Genomic DNA, 26,376 nt, shown 5'->3' with positions numbered 1-26,376 from the left:
ATGCTTGGTATAGACTATTAAGGATCAGGGCTAGCTATGTTCCTCAATATCAAATTGAAGTTTACCTAAAAAGCTTTTATATTGCCCTTCCTTCTTCTTTTAAGCATGTATTAGATTCTATATTTGAAGAAGGTTTCCTTGAAGGGGATGTCGTAGACACGTATGAAAAAATGAAAACTATATTTGGGCACCCCATGAATGAGAAAGTTGAATCTACATCTCTTTTGCTTTCTTACCAAAATGAATCTATTAAAGAGATAAAGGCTAGCCTAGACACAAACTTCCGTAACATACTTAATCTTTCTTCTACCATTAATAGCCATGTGCTTTATCAAAATAGAAGGATTAATTCTACAGATAGCAAGTTTGCTCTTTTTTTCCTAATACCAAATATGGCAATACCTAGATCTATTCTTGCTTGTTATGCCTAGCTAGGGGCGTTAAACGATAGCGCTTGTTGGGAGGCAACCTAATTTTATTTTTATTCCTTGATTTTTGCTCCTGCTTAGTAATAAATAAATTATCTAGCCTCTGTTTTGGTTGTGTTTTTGTGTTTAATTAGTGTTTGTGCCAAGTGGAACCGTTGGGAAGACTTGGGGAAAGTCTTGTTGAACTTGCTGTAAAAAACAGAAACTTTAGCGCTCACGAGAACTGCTGTCATTTTTATTTGGAAAGTGATATTTAGTTAATTATTTTTGCAGATGATTAATAGATAAATTCCTCACGTCCAGAAATTTATTTTAGAATTTTTGGGGTTACAGATCTTGCGCTAGATACAGATTACTACAGACTGTTCTGTTTTGGACAGATTCTGTTTTTCGTGTGTTGTCTGCTTATTTTGATGAATCTATGGCTAATAAATTAGTTTATAAACCATAGAGAAGTTGGAATACAGTAGGTATAACACCTATATAAATAAATAATGAGTTCATTACAGTACCTTGAAGTGGTCTTTTGTTTTCTTTCGCTAATGGAGCTCACGAGATTTTCTACTTTAAGTTTTGTGTTGTGAAGTTTTCAAGTTTTGGGTAAAGATTTGATGGATTATGGAACAAGGAGTGGCAAGAGCCTAAGCTTGTGGATTCCCATGGCACCCCCAAGATAATCTAGGGACACCTGTCGGTGTCAAAACCGACGGATCTCGGGTAGGGGGTCCCGAACTGTGCGTCAAGGCCGGATGGTAACAGGAGACAAGGGACACGATGTTTTTACCCAGGTTCGGGCCCTCTCGATGGAGGTAATACCCTACTCCTGCTTGATTAATATTGATGATATGGGTAGTACAAGAGTAGATCTACCACGAGATCAAGGAGGCTAAACCCTAGAAGCTAGCCTATGGTATGATTGTTGTATATGGAGTTGATGTCCTACGGACTACAACCCTCCGGTTTATATAGACACCGGATAGGGTTAGGGTTACATAGAGTTGGTTATAATGGTAGGAGATCTTGAATATCCACATCGCCAAGCTTGCCTTCCACGCCAAGGAAAGTCCCATCCGGACACGGGACGAAGTCTTCCATCTTGTATCTTCATAGTCCAGGAGTCCGGCTGAAGGTATAGTCCGGCTACCCGAACACCCCCTAATCCAGGACTCCCTCAGTAGCCCCTGAACCAGGCTTCAATGACGACGAGTCCGGCGTGCAGATTGTCTTCGGCATTGCAAGGCGGGTTCCTCCTCCAAGTCCTTCATAGAAGATTGTAAACACCAAGAGCAGTGTCCGGCTCTGCAAAATAAGTTTCCACATATTGCCATAGAGAGAATAATATTAACACAAATCAAATCTGCTGACGTATTCTGCAGTGCGTCATCACACTACGGCCAAGTCCTTTACTCGAATCATTTTTACTTTTCCACCTCAGCACGTTTTGCGAGGCGGTTTCCTTGGCACGTCTTGTCAAAGCAGAGATCGTGTACCCCTTTTACGGGATTCTCATCAATACAGATGTGGGTAACCTAACCGTGCCCGTTAGCACGTTTCCTCGAATAAAGACGAGTCCCGAACGGTTACGGGGAGGGCTCTTGGTATTCAACCTCTTATAAAGACACCAAGGCCTTACTCCTTTTTTCAATCTCAAGCGGGTTCGCCCGTCGCCTCGAGTTCCAACACCCTAGGCTCCAGATTCCAGGCGCTTCGGACCATCGACGATGTCCGGTTCTGACTTTCAAGGCTGATGGACGCCCTCCTCCGTCACGAAGGAGGACGTACTAAAGTTGAGGGAGGCTAAGTTCCTGACCGGCGAAATTTCGCATAGGTTGCCTGCTCAAGGGCAGGTCATTCCCAGTCCCTAGCCCGGTGAGAGCGTGGTGTTCATGTCTCACTTCCTTCGGGGGTTGGGCTTCCCAATGGATCCCTTTGTGAGGGGACTGCTGTTTTATTACGGGCTGGAATTCCATGACTTGGCTCCGGAGTCCATCCTCCATATCTCCTCGTTCATTGTCGTGTGTGAAGCGTTCCTCCGTGTTACCCCTCACTTCGGATTATGGCTCAAGACCTTCAAAGTGGAGCCAAAGATGATCAAGGGACGGCACGCAGAGTGCGGAGGCGCTGTTATAAGCAAAAATGTTGATGCTCCATGGCCCGAGGGCTCTTTTCAAGAGGAGCTAGGCTTGTGGCAACGAGAGTGGTTTTATATCACCGCTCCCCAGAGCACCAAGTGGGTGGCGCCTCCTGCCTTTCGCTCGGGTCCCCCACCACGGCTAGCGTCATGGGTCAACAGAGGGTTAGATTGGGGTTTGCCCAAAGACGTGCCCTTGTTGCAGGGCCGCATTAAGGATCTCTTGGAAGGAGACCTCAGCCTAGTCAAGGTGACGTAGGTCATGCTGATTCGCCGAATATTGCCCGACAAACGTCGCTCCCTTCGCCTGTGGGAGTTTAATCCAGAGGGACCGCGAGCTCTCCAGAATTTCATGGGCGCAACGCCCATGGAGATGTATAAACTGTTCTTCGGATCACAAGAGATGTGTCCGGATTTAACCGAGGACGCAGGCCTAAGCTGCAATCGCCCGGATACTCAAGTAAGCAACCTTGTGCCCGGACCTTCTATCTGTATAATTGTCATAAACTTGCCCCTAAAAGAGCCATCCTTTTAAACAAGAGTGGATAGCAAAGGCAAAGCTGATCAGGTGTCTGGCTCCCCTTCCCGAAACCAGGCCGGATCCCGTGCTGGTCAGGATGCTGGAGATAATGCCTTTGGAGGGAAGCAAGGGGGAGGACAAGGAAACTATGGCCTCCTCAAAGGAGGCTGCTCCGAAGGGAGGAACCGACAATTCCTCTCCTAAGGGGAAGAAGAGAGCCGCCTCTGACGACCCGGAAACCATGGCCTCGAAGCGGGGAAAAAAATCCTCGCCAGAGGGTCCGACACCGGGGAGTTCCCCGGCCGGACTACGCCCTCAAGGGGATCAGCCCTCCAGCGAGCCGTAAGTAGAGAAAGATCTTCCTTTTGAGGGATGAGGGAAATTCTTGATTTATATCTGAGAAGATTAACCGAATTTTTACCTTGTAGCTCGGACCTCGGCCCTTCTCAGCAGAGCTCGTCTTCGGGGGATCTCCTTCCGGAGATGATGGAGAGCGGGACGCCTCCCCCTGCCGTGCCGCCTAGCGAGGCGGGCGACCCTGAGGTGTCGTCGCAGAGGGTTTCTCCGAATCCGGCAGGGGCGGAAGATAGCTATGTGGCCCCTCGAGGTTCACCGCGTCTGGCCTTCGAAAGAGGTCGTGGGTCAAGTCCGGCACCGTCTGGTGCTCGGCTGGAGGAACTAAAGATTTTGCTGGGGCGAGCTTCTATCTCGGAGGAGCACCGTGTATTGATGGGCACGGTGATTGAAAGGATCTCATCCGCCGAGAGCGGATTGCATGAGGCCGTCAAAAGTTTACTGATGGGTTTTGAGGTACATTAGATAATGCACACTTTTGTCAGTTGCGCATGAATAAGATGCGCCCTGTGTAGATAGTAGCCCCTGAGACTCTGCGCGTCATCAAGAAATGACGGCACGCGGAGGATCATAATCCCAGGTCTAAGATGTCGCCTTTGAATGTAGGCGGCAGGGTGTCCGGAATCGAGCCGAACTGATGATTTTGCCGAACTAAAGCGGCAACTAGACATGGCAGATGCCGACATCGCGCTTGTCAACAAGCGGCTTGATGAGGCTCAAGGTATTTAATTCCTCGGGCGGCATCAGGTAAGAAGAGTTTTATGCCAGTGTCTTACGATGTGTGTGCTTGACGCAGATGGTGCGGCCGCCATGGAGAGTCTTAGGGAAGAACTTGCCCAAGCTAAAGAACAAGCCAGAGAAAGTGATGCGGCTGCCAAGAAAGCCCTTGAAGAGCTGAGAGCCGAACAGGCTGCTCATTGCCGAAGCAAGGAAAAGATGGCCGAGATGGCCGAAAAGTTAAAGAGCGCTGCAGACCGTTGCAGACTTCTTGAGAAAGAAGAACAGGCGAAACAGACGGACTTAGAGAAGGCCGTTGCCAATGCCAAGGACGCGCGCTCTGCGATGAGAGCTGCGAAGGAGGAGCTGCGTCAGGCCGAACAGATTGCGGCTGGAAAGCCCTTTATGCTGCGAAGGAAATTTTGCAATCCGAAGTTTGCTCTGTTGGACTGGATGTGGAGTGTGGAGGATACCTATCTGGATTTGGCAGCGAGTGCTGCTGATGCGACCGAACACTTTCGAGATCAGAAAGATCGCGAAGTGGAAAAGCTTTTCTGGTCGCAGTTTCACAATCCAGAGCATCCACTGGCAGTGGACGATCGTTTGGCTCAATGGGCCGAACTGAATAGGTTGTCCGTACTCGCCATGAAGTACGTCATGGGTCATCTGTGGCCGGGGAGATCAGAGCCGAAGAGTTATTTCAGCTTGGTGCAGCAATTCCTTGACGCGGTGACGCGTATTAATGCAATGAAGAGGTCAGCATGCATAGAGGGCGCAAGGATGGCTCTTGCCCGTGTCAAGACATACTGGGCAGAGATGGAGACCACCGTTGTTGCGTCCCGAGATTCGGACAAAAGCCGAGTACCCTCCGAGCACTATTTTCAGGAAGTCCTTGAAGGCGCTCGTGTAATAGAGACGCAATGCTCGAAAGATGCTATGTTATGATAGCATATGTAATTATAAAGTAATATTTTGATAAACTGTAGTGGCCTTTTTATACTTGTGCCTTCAAGTATTGGGAACACCTCCTGTGCGGCCGTTTTAAGATATATATATATACAAAATCTGAAAGATGGCAGTCGTTGGCTTCAGCCCCCACGCACATAGTGCGGGGGTGCTCACAGAAGACGCATTTTCACACTTAACCCAACGTCTTGGTCCTACAAAGGAGGTGATAGCGCAGCGGGCCAGGCAACCGGACTATAATGCTTTAACACTTTCACTTAGCCATAGGAGCTTGACAGTGAGACTACTTAGGTAGCCCCTTGGTGGCGACTGTGCTCGCCCGAGTTCGGGGCGCGTATGTGCCTGACCGGGAAGCGGCCCTTCGTTAAAGCGGAGGAATCTGATAGATTCCGATAGGTCATCGAGTGGCTGACCAGTCTCACGCTACATAATGACAGTCAGTTTTCGGCTTTCTCTACTGAGGTGCTCGCCGGCCGAACCGGGGCACAATCGCAGTAGTTCTCCTGGTGCTACCTTAGCCGATAGAGCGGAACATAAGGTAGCCGAACTCAGGAGCCGGGCAACCCAACATTTGACCAAAGACATGATTCGGAGCTGATGCATATAATGCCAAAACTCGCGACTCCGAACACTCCCTAAGGTGTTCGGTCTTTATGAGTGCGGGCGAAACAACACTCTTTATTAAAAAAGCCCCTAGTGTCCAGGTACGTGCAAAAATTCTGACGTGGCCACATGCGAAGACGCCAGCCTCCTCCTTGGTTATATCAGAAAAAACCAGGGGATGTGTAGCAACAAGAGACAGTAAAGAAGGTTTACGCAGGGTCTTAATCTAAAAAGAATCCTTTAGGACGGGTCCCTACTGCACGTCTGCGCCTGTGTCTCCGTTGTGCCGTATCCTGGACGGGCGCCGCACGACGTTCATCTGTAAAAGAGAGGAACTGAGTTGAAAACAGGTCGTGCCGACCAAAAGTTTAAAATAAATAAAGTGTAAAGTAAAATATATAAAGTTGAGCTTTATTGTCTCTTATTGTAGATGCATGGAGCCCCTAGTGCGGGGGTATATGGCCACTAAGCCTGCATCAATGATGATTTTGTACCGAACTCGTCTATCCGCGTTCGTGGTCTTTAATGACCTATTTCGAAGTTTTTTGGCCGGTGAGGCCATTTTACTGTGGGGCTGTCAAAGCGGCCGCACAGTCCTCCGCTTGGGGAGGCGCACTTTAGTGCTTCCCCTTCAAAGAGATGATGCCTCGTGGACCGGGCATCTTAAGCGTGAGAGATGCATAATGTGGTATTGCGTTAAAGCGGTGAAAGCTTCACGTCCTAGTAGTGCTTGATAGCGACTTGAGAACGGGACGATATGGAAGGTCAACTTTTCGCGGTGGAAGTTATCGGCAGAGCCGAATATAACTTCGAGCCGGAGAAAACCCATACAATGGGTGTCCGGACCAGGTGTTACCCCTTGAAAGGAGGTTTTGCTGCGGCGGATTCTTGCTGGGTTTATCCCCATGTGATGGATTGTATCCTGATATATCAGGTTTAGTCCACTGCCGCCGTCCATAAGGACATTTGAAAACCGGAGTCCGCCAATTATTGGATCGAATATCAAGGCAGTCCAGCCTGCATTCTTGATATTTCTAGAATAATCTAGCTGATCGAAGATGATTGGTTTTGACAACCAGTGGCGGGACCCTTTGGGGATAGGTCGTGTGGTGCGTACCTTTATGGGCGCCGCATGTTTTGTTATGTGAAGTAAGTTCACTGTTTTTACTTCTTGTGGGAAGTTCTTTTGTTTCCTGGTGCTCTGCTTTTGGGGTTCGTCCTCGTCTTCGCTTGGTGTGTCGAGCCCCTTGTGTTCGGCATTGAGTCTGCCGGATTGTTTGAAAGCCCAACAATCTCTGTGGGTATGGTTAGCAGGCTTCCCGGGAGTACTGTGTATCTGACATATCCTATCCAGGATTTTATTTAAGTTGGATGGATCGTCCCTGTTATCCTGGAGGGGTGGTTTTGTCTGATTTTGTCGTGAACCTTTGAATCCGGCATTGACTGCCGTGCTCTTCGGACTTTTTTCCTTAGTCCGGCGACGGTCCTTGTTGCGTCGCGGTTTTCCGTTTCCATCCCTGGTTCCGGATGTACTTGGGTCGCTGGGGCTGCACCTTGCCAACCAGCTGTCCTCTCCTGCACAAAAGCGGGTCATGAGGCTTGTTAGTGCGGCCATTGTTCTTGGCTTTTCTTGGCCGAGGTGTCTGGCGAGCCATTCGTCTCGGACGTTATGCCTGAAAGCTGCTAATGCTTCGGCGTCCGGACAGTCGACTATCTGATTCTTTTTAGTGAGGAATCTATTCCAGAACTGCCGAGCTGATTCTCCGGGCTGTTGAGTTATGTGACTGAGATCGTCTGCATCCGGGGGGCGGACATAGGTCCCTTGAAAATTTTCTTGGAAAGCATCCTCGAGCTCTTCCCAACTTCCAATTGTGTTTTTAGGAAGGCTTTTAAGCCAATTCCGGGCTGGCCCTTTAAGCTTAAGGGGTAAATATTTTATGGCGTGGAGATCATCTCCTCTAGCCATGTGTATGTGGAGGATATAATCCTCGATCCAGACTCCAGGGTCTGTTGTTCCATCATATGCCTCTATGTTTACGGGTTTGAATCCCTCTGGAAATTCATAGTCCAGGACCTCATCGGTGAAACATAGGGGGTGTGCGGCGCCCCTGTATTTGGGTGTGCCAGATTCTGATGATGGCTTTATTGTGTTGCTTACGAGAGCTTGCTTTCTTAGCCCATAAATGGACCTAACTGGGCCATGATGCGAATCCTTAGGTGGCTCGCATGCCGATTTAAGTGCGGCGCCGCTTGCCGCTTTATGGGGTCGTCTATCCGACCGTGTGGCTTTCTTATTTTTTGAATGCGAGGGCTCTAGGGCCTCTTCGTCGAATTCAGGCAGTAGCTTTCTTTTCGGATAGCTTTTAGTGCGGCGACCGTCACCGTATTTATCTGCGGTATTGATTACTTTGCTCCATCTAATCCGGACTGCATCTTCCGTTGTTTTTAGCTTCCACTTCTGCTTTTTCAGGCTGCGTGCAGTTGCAACGAGCCTCTCATGGAGATTCTTCTGCTCCATGGGTTTATCCGGCGTGAGGTCATCCGGAATGCCGTTTTCGCCGGAGGAGGGATGTTCGGTTTCTCTATCTGTGTTGCCCTGTGCAGACGGTTGCTCTAAGGCCTGCTCGTCGTCTACCGGCTGGTCCTGCTCTATGGCTGGATTTTTATCGAGGTGGGGCTTGGGTCGGCGTTTATGCCGACGCTTTGATTGCTTTTCGGGGGGTTGATCTCCCGTTCCATCCCCTTTTTCCTCGTTGTCGCTTCCTTTGGGGGTATCCACCATGTATACATCATGAGATGAGGTGGCTGTCCAATGCCCGATGGGCGTTGGTTCATCGATATCTCCTGCATCGTCATCCATGCTGTCGATGTCTCCGGAGTCGAAGTTGAGCACGTCGTTTAAATTGTCGACAGTGCCTACCAAGTGGGTGGTGGGTGGGCTTTGAATTTAATCGTCCATATCCCATCCTCGCTGACCGCAGTTCGACCAGGGCTCTCCTGATAAAGAGAGAGACTTGAAAGAATTCAGGATATCGCAAAAAGGCGAGTGCTGAAAGATGTCCGCGGCGGTGAACTCCATTATTGGCGCCCAATCGGATTCGATCGGCAGGGGCGCGGGGGGTTCGGAGTCCGGAGAGGAGTTCGGATCCTCGGAGTCGTGAGTCAAGCGGAGTGTGGGGCCGGCGTTCGGCTCGATCGCCTTTGAGATCGCAGCCCCCGAGGTGACGTGCAACCGCTCTTCCTCGATTGACACAACTGGCTCAGAATTAAGGGTCACAGCTGGTGCGTTTGCGGCCTCTGGGATACTGTTCGGTGACAGAGCTAGATCATGCCGCGCGAGACAGTGCGGCGCGCTTGGTTGTGGCTCGAATCCGTCGAAGATCAAATCTCCGCGGATGTCTGCCATGTAGTTTAGTCTTCCAAACCTGACTTGATGGCCAGGGGCATAGCTTTCGATCTGCTCCAGGTGGCCAAGCGAATTGGCCCGCAGTGCGAAGCCGCCGAAGACGAAGATCTTTCCGAGGAGAAAAGTCTCACCCTGGACCGCATCGTTGTTGATGATCAAAGGAGCCATCGGGCCTAAAGGCGACGACACAGAGGAACTCTCAATGAAAGCACCAATGTCAGTGTCAAAACCGGCGGATCTCGGGTAGGGGGTCCCGAACTGTGCGTCAAGGCCGGATGGTAACAGGAGACAAGGGACACGATGTTTTTACCCAGGTTCGGGCCCTCTCGATGGAGGTAATACCCTACTCCTGCTTGATAAATATTGATGATATGGGTAGTACAAGCGTAGATCTACCACGAGATCAAGGAGGCTAAACCCTAGAAGCTAGCCTATGGTATGATTGTTGTATATGGAGTTGATGTCCTACGGACTACAACCCTCCGGTTTATATAGACACCGGATAGGGTTAGGGTTACACAGAGTCGGTTATAATGGTAGGAGATCTTGAATATCCGCATCGCCAAGCTTGCCTTCCACGCCAAGGAAAGTCCCATCCGGACACGGGACGAAGTCTTCCATCTTGTATCTTCATAGTCCAGGAGTCCGGTTGAAGGTATAGTCCGGCTACCCGAACACCCCCTAATCCAGGACTCCCTCAACACCTAAAAGCCAAAGCTTGGGGATGCCCCGGAAGGCATCCCCTCTTTAGTCTACTTCTATCGATAACTTTACTTGGAGCTATATTTTTATTTACCACATGATATGTGTTTTGCTTGGAGCGTCTTGTATGATTTGAGTCTTTGCTTATTAGTTTACCACAATCATCCTTGTTGTACACACCTTTTGAGAGAGCCGTATATGATTTGGAATTTGTTAGAATACTCTATGTGCTTCGCTTATATCTTTTGAGTTATATAATTTTGCTCTAGTGCCTCACTTATATCTTTTAGAGCACGGTGGTGGATTTGTTTTATAGAAACTATTGATCTCTCATGCTTCACTTAGATTATTTTGAGAGTCTTAAATAGCATGGTAATTTGCTTAAAATCCTAATATGCTTGGTATGCAAGATTAATAATAAAAATTCTCTTATCAGTGTGTTGAATAATATGATAAGTTTGATACTTGATAATTGTTTTGAGACATGGAGATGGTGATATTAAAGTCATGCTAGTTGAGTAGTTTTGAATTTGGGAAATACTTGTGTTGAAGCTTGTGATTCCCATAGCATGCACGTATGGTGAACCGTTATGTGATGAAGTCAAAGCATGATTTATTTATTGATTATCTTCCTTATGAGTGGCGGTCGGGGATGAGCGATGGTCTTTTCCTACCAATCTATCCCCATAGGAGCATGCGCGTAATACTTTGCTTTGATAACTTGTAGATTTTTGCAATAAGTATATGAGTTCTTTATGACTAATGTTGAGTCCATGGATTATACGCACTCTCACCCTTCCACCTTTGCTAGCCTCTCTAATACCGCGCACCTTTCGCCGGTATCATACACCTACCATATACCTTCCTCAAAACAGCCACCATACCTACCTATTATGGCATTTCCATAGCCATTCCGAGATATATTGTCATGCAACTTTCCACCGTTCCGTTTATGACACACTCCATCATTGTCATGTTGCTTAGCATGATCATGTAGTTGACATAGTACTTGTGGCAAAGCCACCATTCATAATTCTTTCATACTTGTCACTCATGCATCATTGCATATCCCGGTACACCGCCAGAGGCATTCACATAGAATCATATTTTGTTCTAAGTTTCGAGTTGTAATTATTGAGTTGTAAAAAAATAAAAGTGTAATGATCTTCATTATTAGAGCATTGTCCCAAGTGAGGAAAGGATGATGGAGACTATGATTCCCCCACAAGTCGGGATGAGACTCCGGACGAAAAAAAAGAGAAAGAAAAGAGGCCATAAAAAAGAGAAAAGGCCCAAATAAAAAAATGAAAAGAAAAAAATGAGAGAAAAAGAGAGAAGGGACAATGTTACTATCCTTTTACCACACTTGTGATTCAAAGTAGCACCATGATCTTCATAGTAGAGAGTCTCTCATGTTATCACTTTCATATACTAGTGGGAATTTTTCATTATAGAACTTGGCTTGTATATTCCAATGATGGGCTTCCTCAAATTTGCCCTAGGTCTTCATGAGCAAGCAAGTTGGATGCACACCCACTTAGTTTCTTTTGGAGCTTTCATATACTTATAGCTCTAATGCATCCGTTGCATGGCAATCCCTACTCACTCACATTGATATCTATTGATGGGCATCTCCATAGCCCGTTGATATGCCTAGTTGATGTGAGACTATCTTCCCCTTTTTTGTCTTCTCCACAACCACCACTCTATTCCACCTATAGTGCTATATCCATGGCTCACGCTCATGTATTGCGTGAAGATTGAAAAAGTTTTGAGAATGTCAAAAGTATGAAACAATTGCTTGCCTTGTCATCGGGGTTGTGCATGACTTAAATATTTTGTGTGGAGAAGATAGAGCATAGCCAGACTATATGATTTTGTAGGGATAACTTTCTTTAGCCATGTTATTTTGATAAGACATAATTGCTTTGTTAGTATGCTTGAAGTATTATTATTTTCTATGTCAATATGAACTTTTGTCTTGCATCTTTCGGATCTGAATATTCATACCACAATTAAGAAGAATTACATTAAAATTATGCCAAGTAGCACCCCACATCAAAAATTCTATTTCTATCATTTACCTACTCGAGGACGAGCAGGAATTAAGCTTGGGGATGCTTGATACGTCTCCAACGTATCTATAATTTTTGATTGCTCCATGCTATATTATCTACTGTTTTGGACATTATTGGGCTTTATTATCCACTTTTATATTATTTTTGGGACTAACCTATTAACCGGAGGCCCAGCCCAGAATTTTTGTTTTTTGCCTGTTTTAGGGTTTCGAAGAAAAGGAATATCAAACGGAGTCCAAACGGAATGAAACCTTCGAAACGTGATTTTCTCGCCGAATACAACTCAGGAGACTTGGACCCTACGTCAAGCTAGCTAACAGGAGGCCACGAGGTAGGGGGGCGCGCCTGCCCCCCCTCCAGGCGCGCCCTCCACCCTCGTGGGTCCGCTGTTGCTCCACCGACGTACTTCTTCCTCCTATATATACCCACGTACCCCCAAACGATCAGAGACAGCCAAAACCCTAATTCCGCTGCCGTAACTTTCTGTATCCACGAGATCCCATCTTGGGCCTGTTCCGGAGCTCCACCGGAGGGGGCATCGATCACGGAGGGCTTCTACATCAACACCATAGCCTCTCTGATGAAGTGTGAGTAGTTTACTTCAGACCTACGGGTCCATAGTTAGCAGCTAGATGGCTTCTTCTCTCTTTTTGGATCTCAATACAATGTTCTCCCCCTCTCTTGTGGAGATCTATTCGATGTAATCTTCTTTTTGTGGTGTGTTTGTTGAGACTGATGAATTGTTGGTTTATGATCAAGTCTATATATGAATAATATTTGAATCTTCTCTGAATTCTTTTATGTATGATTGGTTATCTTTGCAAGTCTCTTCGAATTATCAGTTTGGTTTGGCCTACTAGATTGATCTTTCTTGCAATGGGAGAAGTGCTTAGCTTTGGGTTCAATCTTGCGGTGTCCTTTCCCGGTGACAGTAAGGGCAGCAAGCCACGTATTGTATTGTTGCCATCGAGGATAACAAGATGGGGTTTTCTTCATATTGCATAAGTCTATCCCTCTACATCATGTCATCTTGCTTAAGGCGTTACTCTGTTTTAACTTAATACTCTAGATGCATGCTGGATAGCAGACGATGAGTGGAGTAATAGTAGTAGATGCAGGCAGGAGTCGGTCTACTTGTCTCGGACGTGATGCCTATATACATGATCATACCTAGATATTCTCATAACTATGCTCAATTCTGTCAATTGCTCAACAGTAATTTGTTCACCCATCGTAGAATACTTATGCTCTCGAGAGAAGCCACTAGTGAAACCTATGGCCCCCGGGTCTATCTTTATCATATCAATCTCCTACTACTTAGTTATTTACTTCGCTATTTACTTGCCTTTATTTTACTTTGCATCTTTATCATAAAAAATACCAAAAATATTATCTTTATCATATCTATCAGATCTCACTCTCGTAATGGCCCTATAGGGATTGACAACCCCTATTTGCGTTGGTTGCGAGGATTTATTTTTTTGTGCAGGTACGAGGGACTTGCGTGTAGCCTCCTACTGGATTGATACCTTGGTTCCCAAAAACTGAGGGAAATACTTACGCTACTTTGCTTCATCATCCCTTCCTCTTCGGGGAAAACCAACGCAGTGCTAAAAGAGGTAGCACCTCACCGCCCCACCATACTCTCATCGCTGGCCTAGCCATCCCTCTACTCACCCACACCTGCTGTTATTCTCCGGCGACGACAGACGAACCAGTAAACCCTCGTACAGTCGTGCTCCCCTCCGAATGGGAAACAACTGCCGAGTCTTCCCTGGCTCCGTGTCGTTCCCTTCCTAGGCCTCGCCGTCGTCCACCGCCCTGGTGCTCTCGCCGCGGCCTGGTCAACGTGGTCAACGACCGACATGCATCTGAAGTGGATTGTGCGTGGAGAGGCTGACAGTTGGGTCCACGGCCGCACGCAAGGAAATGCCTCCTTATTACGCGCAAAATAATGATTCTTCCACCTGACATCTGGGACCCACCGAAAGGGCCTATGTATTTCGCGAAAAAACGTTACCGCCGCTAACAGCTCGGACCCACCAGCTATATTTTCGCATGCAAGGAAGTGCCTCCTTGTTACGCACAAAAAAAATGAAAACTCCCCCCTGCTAGCTGGGACCCAGTATAGTGGTAGGCTGACTTGTGGGCCTACTAAGTTGATGGGGACGGAGGGCTTTGTCAGCTTAGTCAATATGCACGATTCTAGCTCCAGTGACCGTACGATGTCCATCCAACGGCCGTAGTGCTTCTTCAACCTCTGCTCTTCTTGCTCCAGCCGCCCAAACCAGCGCCGGTCGTGACTCGTGCTCCTGCTTCCCGTGGTCGGCTGCGATGCGGCGGAGGCCTCACCGCCCCCTACTACTCCCACTGCTGGCCAGGCCATCCCTCTACTCATCCACACCCCCTGTTATTCTGCAGCGACGGCAGCCGCACACCACAGCGAACCAGTGAACCCTCATACTCCTCTATGCGTGGGCATCCACTGCCGCGTCTTCCCTGGCTCTGCGTCGTCCCCTTCCTAGGCCTCGTCGTCATCCACCGCCCTGGTGCTCTCGGCGCGGCGTGGCCAATGTGGTCAAGGAACGGCCTCCATCGGACATGGACTGTACGTGGAGAGGCTGACAGCTGGGTCCACGGTCGCAGCAAGGAAGTGCCTTCGTATTACGCACAAAATAAATATTCCTCTACCTGATAGTGGGGACCCACCGGACGGGTCATCGTATTTCATGAAAAAAAAACGTTTCCCCCTGACTGCTGGGACCCACGAGCTACACCTTCGCACGCAAGGAAGTGCGTCCGAGCATAAAAACACGATCCGCCCCCCTGACTGCTGGGACCCACCAGCTACATCTTTGCACGCAAGGAAGTGCCTGACAGTTGGGACCCACCTGGTCGAAGCTTACGTAGCGTTGTCATTCTGGTCACGAACGTGTACGTACATACTGGTCGATGTAGAGGCGCGCACGTGTCATATTAGAGGAGCGCACGCAGCATGTACACGTACGTCCAGCGGCCAGTTGCTACCTCTTTTAGCACTGCGTTGGTTTTCCCAGAAGAGGAAGGGATGATGTAGCAAATTATAGTAAGTATTTCCCTCAGTTTTTGAGAACCAATGTATCAATCCAGTAGGAGGCTATGCGCGAGTCCCTCGCACCTGCACAAAACAAATAAATCCTCGCAACCAACGCAAATAGGGGTTGTCAATCCCTATAGGGCCACTTACGAGAGTGAGATCTAATAGATATGATAAGATAATATTTTTGGTATTTTTATGATAAAGATGCAAAGTAAAATAAAGGAAAAGTAAATAGCAAAGTAAATAACTAAATAGTAGGAGATTGATATGATAAAGATAGACCCGGGGGCCATAGGTTTCACTAGTGGCTTCTCTCGAGAGCATAAGTATTCTATGGTGGGTGAACAAATTACTGTTGAGCAATTGACAGAATTGAGCATAGTTATGAGAATATCTAGGTATGATCATGTATATAGGCATCACGTCCGAGACAAGTAGACCGACTCCTGCCTGCATCTACTACTATTACTCCACTCATCGGCCGCTATCAAGCATGAATCTAGAGTATTAAGTTAAAAACAGAGTAACGCCTTAAGCAAGATGACATGATGTAGAGGGATAGACTCATGCAATATGAAGAAAACCCCATCTTGTTATCCTCGATGGCAACAATACAATACGTGCCTTGCTGCCCTTACTGTCACCGGGAAAGGACACCGCAAGATTGAACCCAAAGCTAAACACTTCTCCCATTGCAAGAAAGATCAATCTAGTAGGCCAAACCAAACTGATAATTCGAAGAGACTTGCAAAGATAACCAATCATACATAAAAGAATTCAGAGAAGATTCAAATATTATTCATAGATAGACTTGATCATAAACCCACAATTCATCGGTCTCAACAAACACACCGCAAAAAGAAGATTACATCGAATAGATCTCCACAAGAGAGGGGGAGAACATTGTATTGAGATCCAAAAAGAGAGAAGAAGCCATCTAGCTACTAACTATGGACCCGTAGGTCTGAGGTAAACTACTCACACTTCATCGGAAGGGCTATGGTGTTGATGTAGAAGCCCTCCGTGATCGATGGCCCCTCCGGCGGAGCTCCGGAACAGGCCCCAAGATGGGATCTCGTGGATACAGAAAGTTGCGGCGGTGGAATTAGGGTTTTGGCTCCGTCTCTGATCGTTTGGGGGTACGTGGGTATATATAGGAGGAAGAAGTACGTCAGTGGAGCAACAGGGGGCCCACGAGGGTGGAGGGCGCGCCTGGGGGGGGGGGGGGGTAGGGGCGCCCCCTACCTCGTGGCCTCCTGTTACGTGTCTTGACATAGGGTCCAAGTCTCCTGAGTTGTATTCGATGAGAAAATCAAGTTCCCGAAGGTTTCATTCCGTTTGGATTCCGTTTGATATTCCTTTTCTTCGAAACCCTAAAACAGGCAAAAAACAGCAATTCTGGGCTGGGCCTCCGGTTAATAGGTTAGTCCCAAAAATAATATAAAAGTGGATAATAAAGCCCAATAATGTCCAAAACAGTAGATAATGTAGCATGGAGCAATCAAAAATTATAGATACGTTGGAGACGTATCACCAGTGTGCAAGAAAGAAAATACGGCCACGTACGTACATACGGGCAGGGTCTCGAACGCCTACTCGCGCATACGTACGGCCAGGGATCATGTACATGGCTGGGCCGGAACGGAGAAACTGCATCGTCGTCGTGTTCATGGGGAGCCAACCGGCTGGGTCGGAACGGAATGCGTTGACGTGTTCATCGGGAGGGCTTGGACTGAACAGTCGATGGAAACGAGGCCTGGCGTATCGCAGAACGAAGGAAACGGCCTTGTGTTCGACCGGCCATGTTCGAAACGGGATCCTGTTCGTCGGGAGGGGTCTGGCGTACCGCAAAACGGAGGAAACGGACCTCCTACGGTCGAAACGGGGGTCCTGTTGATCGGGAGGGGTGTGGCGTACCGCAAAACGGAGGAAACGGACTTGTGTTGGAGCTAAGGTCGAAATGGGGGTCTTGTTCATCGAGAGGGGTGTGGCGTACCGCAAAACGAGACTCCACGGGATACTGTTCATCTCCACCATCGACCCCCTCCAGCCTCCACGGGCTACTGTTCATCCACCATCGACCTCCTCCAGCCTCCACCTGCGACTGTTCATCCACGGGCTCCTGTTCATCCAGCCTCCACCGTGCGCTACTCCACCGCCTACTGTTCAACCAGCCCTCGATGGTCTACTATTCATCCAGCCCTCCACCGTCTACTGTTCATCCAGCCCTCCACGGGGTGGTCCTGTTCATCCAGCCCTCCACGGGGTGGTCCTGTTCATCCAGCCCCAACCGACTCGATCGATCGGGGTCCTGTTCATCCGGAGGCAACACCACGGGGTCATGTTCATCCACCCCCATCAGGAACTGTTCATCCAAACCCCCAGCAACGCTCACTGTTCATCCAGAGGCAGCATCAATCGGCTTCAGTTAGCAGCAGTAGCAAAGGAATCGCTCAATCGGGTTCAGTTAACAGCCATCGATCGATCGCTCGGGTTCAGTAACGCGTAGCCTGCAGTGCAATCGCTCGGGTTCAGTTAGAGCCCAACGCCTCGCTTGGGTTCAGTTAGAGCCCAACGCCTCGCACCCACGCGCGTGCGTGTACAAGAGAAACGCGCATCGCTCGGTCCCGACTGCCCACCATAACCGGGAACACCCCAATATTTTCCTTGCCCTCACTTCTACCATGGTTTTTTCCGTCATGGACGGCCCACAGAATGTCATGCAGCTGCATCTCCGGCTCGCCCAGGACGAAAAGCCCATTTTCTGTCATGAATTTTTGTCATAGAAGTAGGACCCCACCACATCTATGATGATACCGGGTTTTGTCACAATTATCGTCATAGAAGTGTCATAAGTATGACAGAATTTTTTTCGGTCGGCCCAAAATGTCATGAATGTGTCTTTTTTTGTAGTGTTTAGAGGATGGCACATACAAATTTACTTGGAACGACAGGTAAATACCGCATATAGGAAGGTATGATGGACTCATATGGAATAACTTTGGGGTTTATGGAAATGGATGCACAAGCAGTATTCCCGCTTAGTACAAGTGAAGGCTAGAAAGAGACTGGGAAGTGACCAACTAGAGAGCGACAACAGTCATGAACATGTATTAAGATTAATCAACAACGAGTGCAATCATGAGTAGGATATAAATCACCATGAACATAAATATCGTGGAGGCTATGTTGATTTTGTTTCAGCTACATGCGTGAACATGTGCCAAGTCAAGCCACTCGAATCGTTCAAGGAGGATACGACCCTATCATACCACGTCACAACCATTTTAATAGCATGTTGACACGCAAGGTAAACCATTATAAACTCCTAGCTAATTAAGCATGGCATGAGCAACTATAATCTCTAATTGTCATTGCAAACATGTTTCATTCATAATAGAATGAATCAGGAACGATGAACTAATCATATTTACAAAAATAAGATAGGTCGAGTTCATACCAGCTTCTCTCGTCTCAATTAGTTCATCATATATCGTCATGATTTCCTTTCACTCGCACGACCGAACGGTGTGGATAATAATAATAGTGCACGTGCATTGGACTAAGCTGGAATCTGCAAGCATTTAATAGAAGGGAGAAGACAAGGTAATATGGGCTCTTGGTTAAATCAACAATAATGCATATGAGAGCCACTCAACATTTTCATCATGGTCTTCTCCTCTCGACCCCCAAAGAAAAGAAATAAAACTTATTTACGCGGGGAAGCTCCCAACAAGAAAAAGAAGAACGAGAAATCTTTTGGGGTTTTCTTTTAATTATTACTATATAGGCATGGAAAGTAAACTAGCTAAAAGCTACAACTAAATTTTTTGGTTTTTCTTAAGGTTTTTCAAACACACAAGAAGAAGGCTTAGAAAAGAAAATAAACTAGCATGGATAGTACAATGAAAAAGTATGAGCACCAACAACTAGAATGAGTGTGTGAACATGAATATAATGTCGGTGAGAAATACGTAGTCCCCCAAGCTTAGGCTTTTGGCCTAAGTTGGTCTATGGCCACTACTGGCCTGGCGGATATCCAAAGTCGTAGCGGGGGTTGTACTGAGATGCAGCAGCTACTACTTGAAGAGATGCAGCTCGGAGGCGAGCTGCTTCCGTCCTCCTCTCATACTCGTTCGTCTCCTCCCTGGTTATAACATATCTCCTTTTTGCCTGAAAGTTAAAAAAAGTAGGAGCAGGGAGGGCAACATGGACAGTGCGTTGTCTGTCAAAGATTAGTTGGTACTGGAGGAACTGTTCAATTACTCTCAAGAAACTGATGATGAACCATAGCATTGTAATATAGATAAGTAGGAGGCAACTCCATATCATTTTCATGTATGGGTACATCAAGATAATTAGCTACACGAGTTGCATAAATTCCATCAAACAAATCCCCACTTGTACCGTTAAGATGCAACCTTCGTGCAACAATGGCCCCCAAGTTATATTGTTTATCACCTAATACCGCACTCTTGAGGACACTAAGATCTGGAACGCACATGTGACAAGCCTCATCTTTACCGTTAATGCATCTACCTATAAAGAGAGCAAAATAATGTATGGAAGGGGAATGAATGCTCCCTATGGTAGCTTGTGTGATTTCTCTAGATTCCCCCACAGTGATACTAGCAAGAAAGTCTTTATATTCAGATTTGTGAGGTTCACTAACATTGCCCCACTGCGGGAGTTTACAAGCAGTATTAAAATCTTCTAGGTCCATGGTATATGATTTATCATAAAGATCAAATAAAATAGTGTGAGAATTGTGTGAGGATGTAAATTTAAACCTCCTCACAAAGGAATCAGTTAGGTAGTGGTACTATAGGCACTTATGTGACACAAAGTCCTCAAGATCAGCATTACGCACATACGCGTCAAATTCATCCTTGATGCCTTCCTGGACCATAAACTCTTCCGACGGCCATTCACAAGGCCGCACTTGAGCTTCCCTAGGTGGTTCATCGTCTGGCTCACGTATCACGAGCCTTGGTCCTTGCTTCCTTGAGGAACCACCTTGGTACATTTTCCTATGCATTTTCCTTTCTCTGAAAAATTTCTGAAATTTTTAGTGACTCAAAATAAAAGTGAACCAAACTCAACAAGATTGATAGCAACTACTCCCACAAGTGCCTAGAGGCTATATCATGCATTAAAACTACTGTGGACCATATAAATTTGACATGCAAGCTCAAGAACAGGGTCACCTTAGCAGCAAAATTTTGCAATAAATAAAGCACAAGAACAAAAACTAATTGGATCATTGGAGGAGTCACATACCAAAGAACAATCCCCCCAAAACAGTTTTGTGAATGGGGCTTTGAGCAAAGAGATCGAAAATGGCAGCAAGATGAGCTAGAACATGAGTTTGAGCTATGGGAGGATTTTTTCCGGAGGAAGATGAAGTGAGTGGGTGCTGGAATAAGTGGAGGGAGTCCACGTGGGGCCCATGAGGCAAGGGGCGCCCCTCAGGGGGTGGGCGCACCCTGTGCCCTCGTGGCTAAATGGTGGGCCCCCCTGGTGTGTTCTTAGTGCCAGACATTCTTAAATATTCTACAAAAAATCATATTTCATTTTCAGGATGTTTGGAGAACTTTTATTCTTTGGGGTATTTTTATTGCAAGGATAATTCAGAAAACAGACAGAAAATACTGTTTTTGCTTTATTTAATCTAAATAACAGAAAGTAAAAGGAGGGTACAGAGAGTTGTGCTTTCTAACTTCATCCATCTCGTGCTCATTGAGGGAGTCCTGGACTAAGGGGTCCTCGGGCGTCCGGCCTGTTAGACATGGGCCGGACTCATGGGCTGTGAAGATACAAAGACCGAAGACCCTCTCCCGTGTCCAGATGGGACTCTCTTTGGCGTGGAAGGCAAGCTTGGCGTCCAAATATGAAGATTCCTTTCTTTGTAACCGACTTCGTAAAACCCTAAACCCCTCCGTTGTCTATATAAACTAGAGGGCTTAGTCTGTAGAAAGGACAATAATCATACATGCTAGACTTCTAGGGTTTTAGCCATTACGATCTCATGGTAGATCAACTCTTGTAATACTCACATTCATCAAGATCAATCAAGCAGGAAGTAGGGTATTACCTCCATAGAGAGGGCCCGAACCTGGGTAAACATCGTGTCCCCTGTTACCATCGACCTTAGACGCACAGTTCGGGACCCCCTACCCGAGATCCGACGGTTTTGACACCGACACTCATCAAAAGGAATCCACTAACAAGGTTGATCAAGTCTTGTTAACAAACTCTTTCCGAATAACACGAAACCAGATAATTTTCGAATAACACTAGGTTACCTCAACGGGGATATGCATGTACCCAACCATAAGAATATCATATTTCTTCTTGACAGTAGGAAGAGGGAATTCAAAACCTCCAATAGTAATCGTTGAAATTTTTCCAATAGAATTGATACTGTGGACTTGAGATTGTTTCGTCGGAAAGTGTACCGTATGTTCATTACCATTAACATGAAAAGTGACATTGTCTTTGTTGCAATTTATAACAACCCCTGCAGTATTCAAAAATGGTCTACCAAGGATAATCGACATACTATCGTCCTCAGGAATATCAAGTATAACAAAGTCCGTCAAAATAGTAACGTTTGCAACCACAACAGGCACATCCTCACAAATACCAACATGTATAGTAGTTGATTTATCAGCCATTTGCAAAGATATTTTAGTAGATGTCAACTTATTCAAATCAATTCTACGATATAAAGAGAGAGGCATAACACTAACACCGACTCCAAGATCACATAAAGCAGTTTTAACATAGTTTCTTTTAATGGAGCATGGTATAGTTGGTACTCCTGGATCTCCTAGTTTCTTTGGTATTCCACCTTTAAAAGTATAATTGGCATGCATGGTGGAAATTTCAGCTTCCGGGATCTTTCTTTTATTTGTAACAATATCTTTCATGTACTTAGCATAAGGATTCATTTTAAGCATATCAGTCAAACGCATACGCAAAAATATAGGTCTAATCATTTCAGCAAAGCGCTCAAAATCCTCATCATCCTTTTTCTTGGATGGTTTAGGAGGAAAAGGCATGGGTTTCTGAACCCATGGTTCTCTTTCTTTACCGTGCTTCCTAGCAACGAAGTCTCTCTTATCATAATGTTGATTCTTTGATTGTGGGTTATCAAGATCAACAAACAGGTTCAGTCTCATCATTGTTATTGCTAGGTTGATCATCAACATGAACATCATCATTAACATTATCACTAGGTTCATGTTCATTACCAGATTGTGTTTCAGCATCAGAAATAGAAATACCATTGGGATTCTTAGGTGTGTCAACAACAGGTTCACTAGAAGCATGCAAAGTCTTATCATTTTTCTTCTTCTTAGAAGGACTAGGTGCATCAACATTAGTTCTCTGAGAATCTTGCTCAACTCTCTTAAGGTGGCTTTGTATCCTGAGTCATTTTACCCCCTCTAGTCATAACTCTAACAGCATTATCATTTTTCTTGTTATTTAATTCATTGAGCAAATCATCTTGTGCTTTAAGCACTTGTTCTACCTGAGTGGTAGCCATAGAAGCATATTTACTAATAGTTTAAGGTCACCTTTAACTCTAGACATATAATCACACAAGTGTTCAACCATGTAAGCATTATGTTTCAAATTGTCTACCAACATAGGCATTGAAGTTTTCTTATTTAACAATAAAATTATCAAACTCATCCAGGCATTGGCTAGCAGACTTATTACGAGGAATATCACCTTCATCAAATCTATAGAGAGAATTTACCTTTACTACCTGTGTCGGGTTATTAAGACCATGTATTTCTTCAATAGGTGGTAAATTCTTAACATCTTTAGCTTTAATACCCTTTTCTTTCATAGATTTCTTTGCCTCTTGCATATCTTCAGGACTGAGAAATAGAATACCCCTTTTCTTCGGAGTTGGCTTAGGAGTTGGTTCAGGAAGTGTCTAATCATTATCATTACTCAATATATTATTCAATAGCAATTCAGCTTGCTCAACAGTTCTTTCCCTGAAAACACAACCAACACAACTATCCAGGTGGTCTCTAGAAGCATCGGTTAGTCCATTATAAAAGAGATCAAGTATTTCATTTTTCTTGAGACGATGATCAGGCAAAGCATTAAGTAATCGGAGAAGCCTCCCCCAAGCTTGTGGGAGACTCTCTTCTTCAATTTGCACAAAATTATATATTTCCCTTAAGGCATCTTGTTTCTTATGAGTCGCGAAATATTTAGCAGAGAAGTAATAAATCATATCCTGGGGACTATGCACACAACCAGCAGCAAGAGAATTAAACCATGTTTTAGCATCACCCTTTAATGAGAACGGGAATAACTTAAGGATATAGTAGTAACGAATTTTTTCCTCATGAATGAATAGGGTGGCTATATCATTCAATTTAGTAAGATTTGCCACAACAGTTTCAGATTCATAGCCATAAAAAGGATCAGATTCAACCAAAGTAATTAACTCAGGATCAACAGAGAAATCATAATCCTTATCAGAAATACATATATGTGAAGTAGCAAAAGCAGGTCATATTTCATTCTAGCATTCAAAGACTTTTCTTTCAGCTTAGCTAACAGTTTCTTAAGATCATACCTATCTTTGCAAGCAAAAAGGTCTCTAGCAGTTTCTTCATCCATAACATAACCCTCAGGCACATCGGGCAATTCATATCTAGGGGGAGAATTTTCATCATCACTTTCATCAATATTATCTGTTTTAATAATTTCATTCTCTCTAACCCTAGCAAGTTGTTCATCAAGAAATTCACCTAATGGCACAGTATTATCAAACATAGAAGTAGTTTCATCATAAACCTCATGCATAGCAGAAGTGGCATCATCAATAACATGTGACATATCAGAATCAATAACAGGTGTAGGTGTCGCAAATTTACTTATAACAGAAGGTGAATCAAGTGCAGAGCTAGATGGCAGTTCCTTACCTCCCCTCGTAGTTGAGGGAAAAATCTTGGTTCTTTCATCTTTCAAGTTCCTCATAGTGATCAACAAATATAAATCCCAAGTGAATTAAAGAATAGATCTATGCTCCCTGGCAATGGCGCCAGAAAATAGTCTTGATAACCCACAAGTATAGGGGATCGCAACAGTTTTCGAGGGTAGAGTATTCAACCCAAATTTATTGATTCGATACAAGGGGAGCCAAAGAATATTCTCAAGTATTAGCAGTTGAGTTGTCAATTCAACCACACCTGAAAGACTTAATATCTGCAGCAAAGTATTTAGTAGCAAAGTAGTATGGAAGTAACGGTAACGGTGGCAAAAGTAACAGTAGCAGTTTTTGTAGCAATCGTAATAATGGTAACGGAGAAGTAACTAAGCAAAGATCAATATGTGAAAAGCTCGTAGGCAATGGATCAATGATGGATAATTATGTCGGATGTGATTCCTCATGCAACAATTATAACATAGGGTTACACAGAACTAGCTCCAGTTCATCAATGTAATGTAGGCATGTATTCCAAATATAATCATACGTGCTTATGGAAAAGAACTTGCATGGCATCTTTTGTCCTATCCTCCCGTGGCAGTGGGGTCCTCTTGGAAACTAAGGGATATTAAGGCCTCCTTTTAATAGAGTACCGGACCAAAGCATTAACACTTGGTGAATACATGAACTCCTCAAACTACGGTCATCACCGGGAGTGGTCCCGATTATTGTCACTTCGGAGTTGCCGGATCATAACACATAGTATATGTGACTATTGACTTGCAACATAGGATCAAGAACTCACATATATTCATGAAAATATAATAGGTTCAGATCTGAAATCATGGCACTCGGGCCCTAGTGACAAGCATTAAGCATAGCAAAGTCATAGCAACATCAATCTTAGAACATAATGGATACTAGGGATCAAACCCTAACAAAACTAACTCGATTACATGGTAAATCTCATCTAACCCATCACCGTCCAGCAAGCCTACGATGGAATTACTCATGCACGGCGGTGAGCATCATGAAATTGGTGATGGAGGATGGTTGATGATGATGGCGACGGATTCCCCTCTCCGGAGCCCCGAACGAACTCCAAATCAGCCCTCCCGAGGAAGATTAGGGCTTGGCGGCGGCTCCGTATCGTAAAACGCGATGAATCCTTCTCTTTGATTTTTCCTCCCTGAAAGTGAATATATGGAGTTGGGGTTGAGGTCGGTGGAGTCCCAGGGGCCACGAGGCAGGGGGCGCGCCCCAGGGGGGAGGGCGCCCTGCACCCTCATGGACAGGGTGTGGGCCCCCTGATGCTGATTCTTTCGCCAATAATTTTCATTAATTCCAAAACGTGTCTCAATGGATTTTCAGGTCATTCCGAAAACTTTTATTTCTGCACAAAAATAACACCATTGCAGTTCTGCTGATTCGCAGCAAAGGAACTAGCACTTTCTTAAGCTTTCCACCGTTCTTGCTTATTCCCCTTACTTACCCAATGAAAGATATAGATTGGAAATTGGAAGATGGTCGTCCATAGTTATCTTGTTGAAAATACCCTCCCTTACTCATCAAAACGTTGGAAGCGACTTGAGATATCTTTTGGGAAGAGAGAATAACTATAGATGCTCGATATGCATATTGATCAATCGATCTCCGCGTCCTGCCAGTTCGCTAAGTAGACTCACTCTACCGAGGGGCAGAAGAAGATCAAGCCGATAAGGGGAAGCGCGCGGACCCGACTTCTTCCTTTTATGCTGAAACTAGGGCTCCCTCTGGGTAATTCTACCTATCCGTTTGGACCACGTACCTAGATCAAGTCAATCATTTCAATCTAAGTTGTCCTCAGCTACAGCAAAAACAGAAGAAAGCAACAAGTTCTCCGTTTCCTGTTCCCAAAGGGTGTGAATGGAATCAATAATTATATATATATATATAAAGTTGACGTAAGCTGTATGCATTCGGTGCCCTCAAGTAGGTACGACTATGGATCATTCTATTCCTTTCCTTTAGGTAGTCCTAAAAAGCAAAACGTAATGGTAGAGGATGAAGGAAACAAAGAATGAAGTCTGCACCTTTGACTACTAATGAACCGCCATTTCGTTCTTTTCTTCTTTGTTCGGCTTTCACAAGCAAGATACCTTGAAGCAGGTGACAGTCTATAGCCCAGGAGAGTACCATTGCTGACATGATACAATTGGCCTTCCTCTTCAGATTTATTTAGAACTTCAAGCGTTCAAGGCAAGGTTGTGCAATCTCTCGTACCTGCGAGAAAAGGGCTTATTTACTACTTTTTATCGATCAATGGTCCACCGGTCCCATCCAATGAGTGGTATCTGAGTATCATAGTATCATAAGAAAGTTCATTTGTACACCCGCTTATCTTTCTATAGAAACTTATCTCTAAATGATTTTTAGATAGGATGTTTCTGG

The sequence above is a fragment of the Triticum urartu genome, chromosome 6A, assembly GCF_056163025.1.
Source record: "Triticum urartu cultivar PI428250 chromosome 6A, HENAU_Tu73, whole genome shotgun sequence".
NCBI lineage: Eukaryota > Viridiplantae > Streptophyta > Magnoliopsida > Poales > Poaceae > Triticum > Triticum urartu.
Note: the sequence above shows the minus strand (reverse complement) of the source record.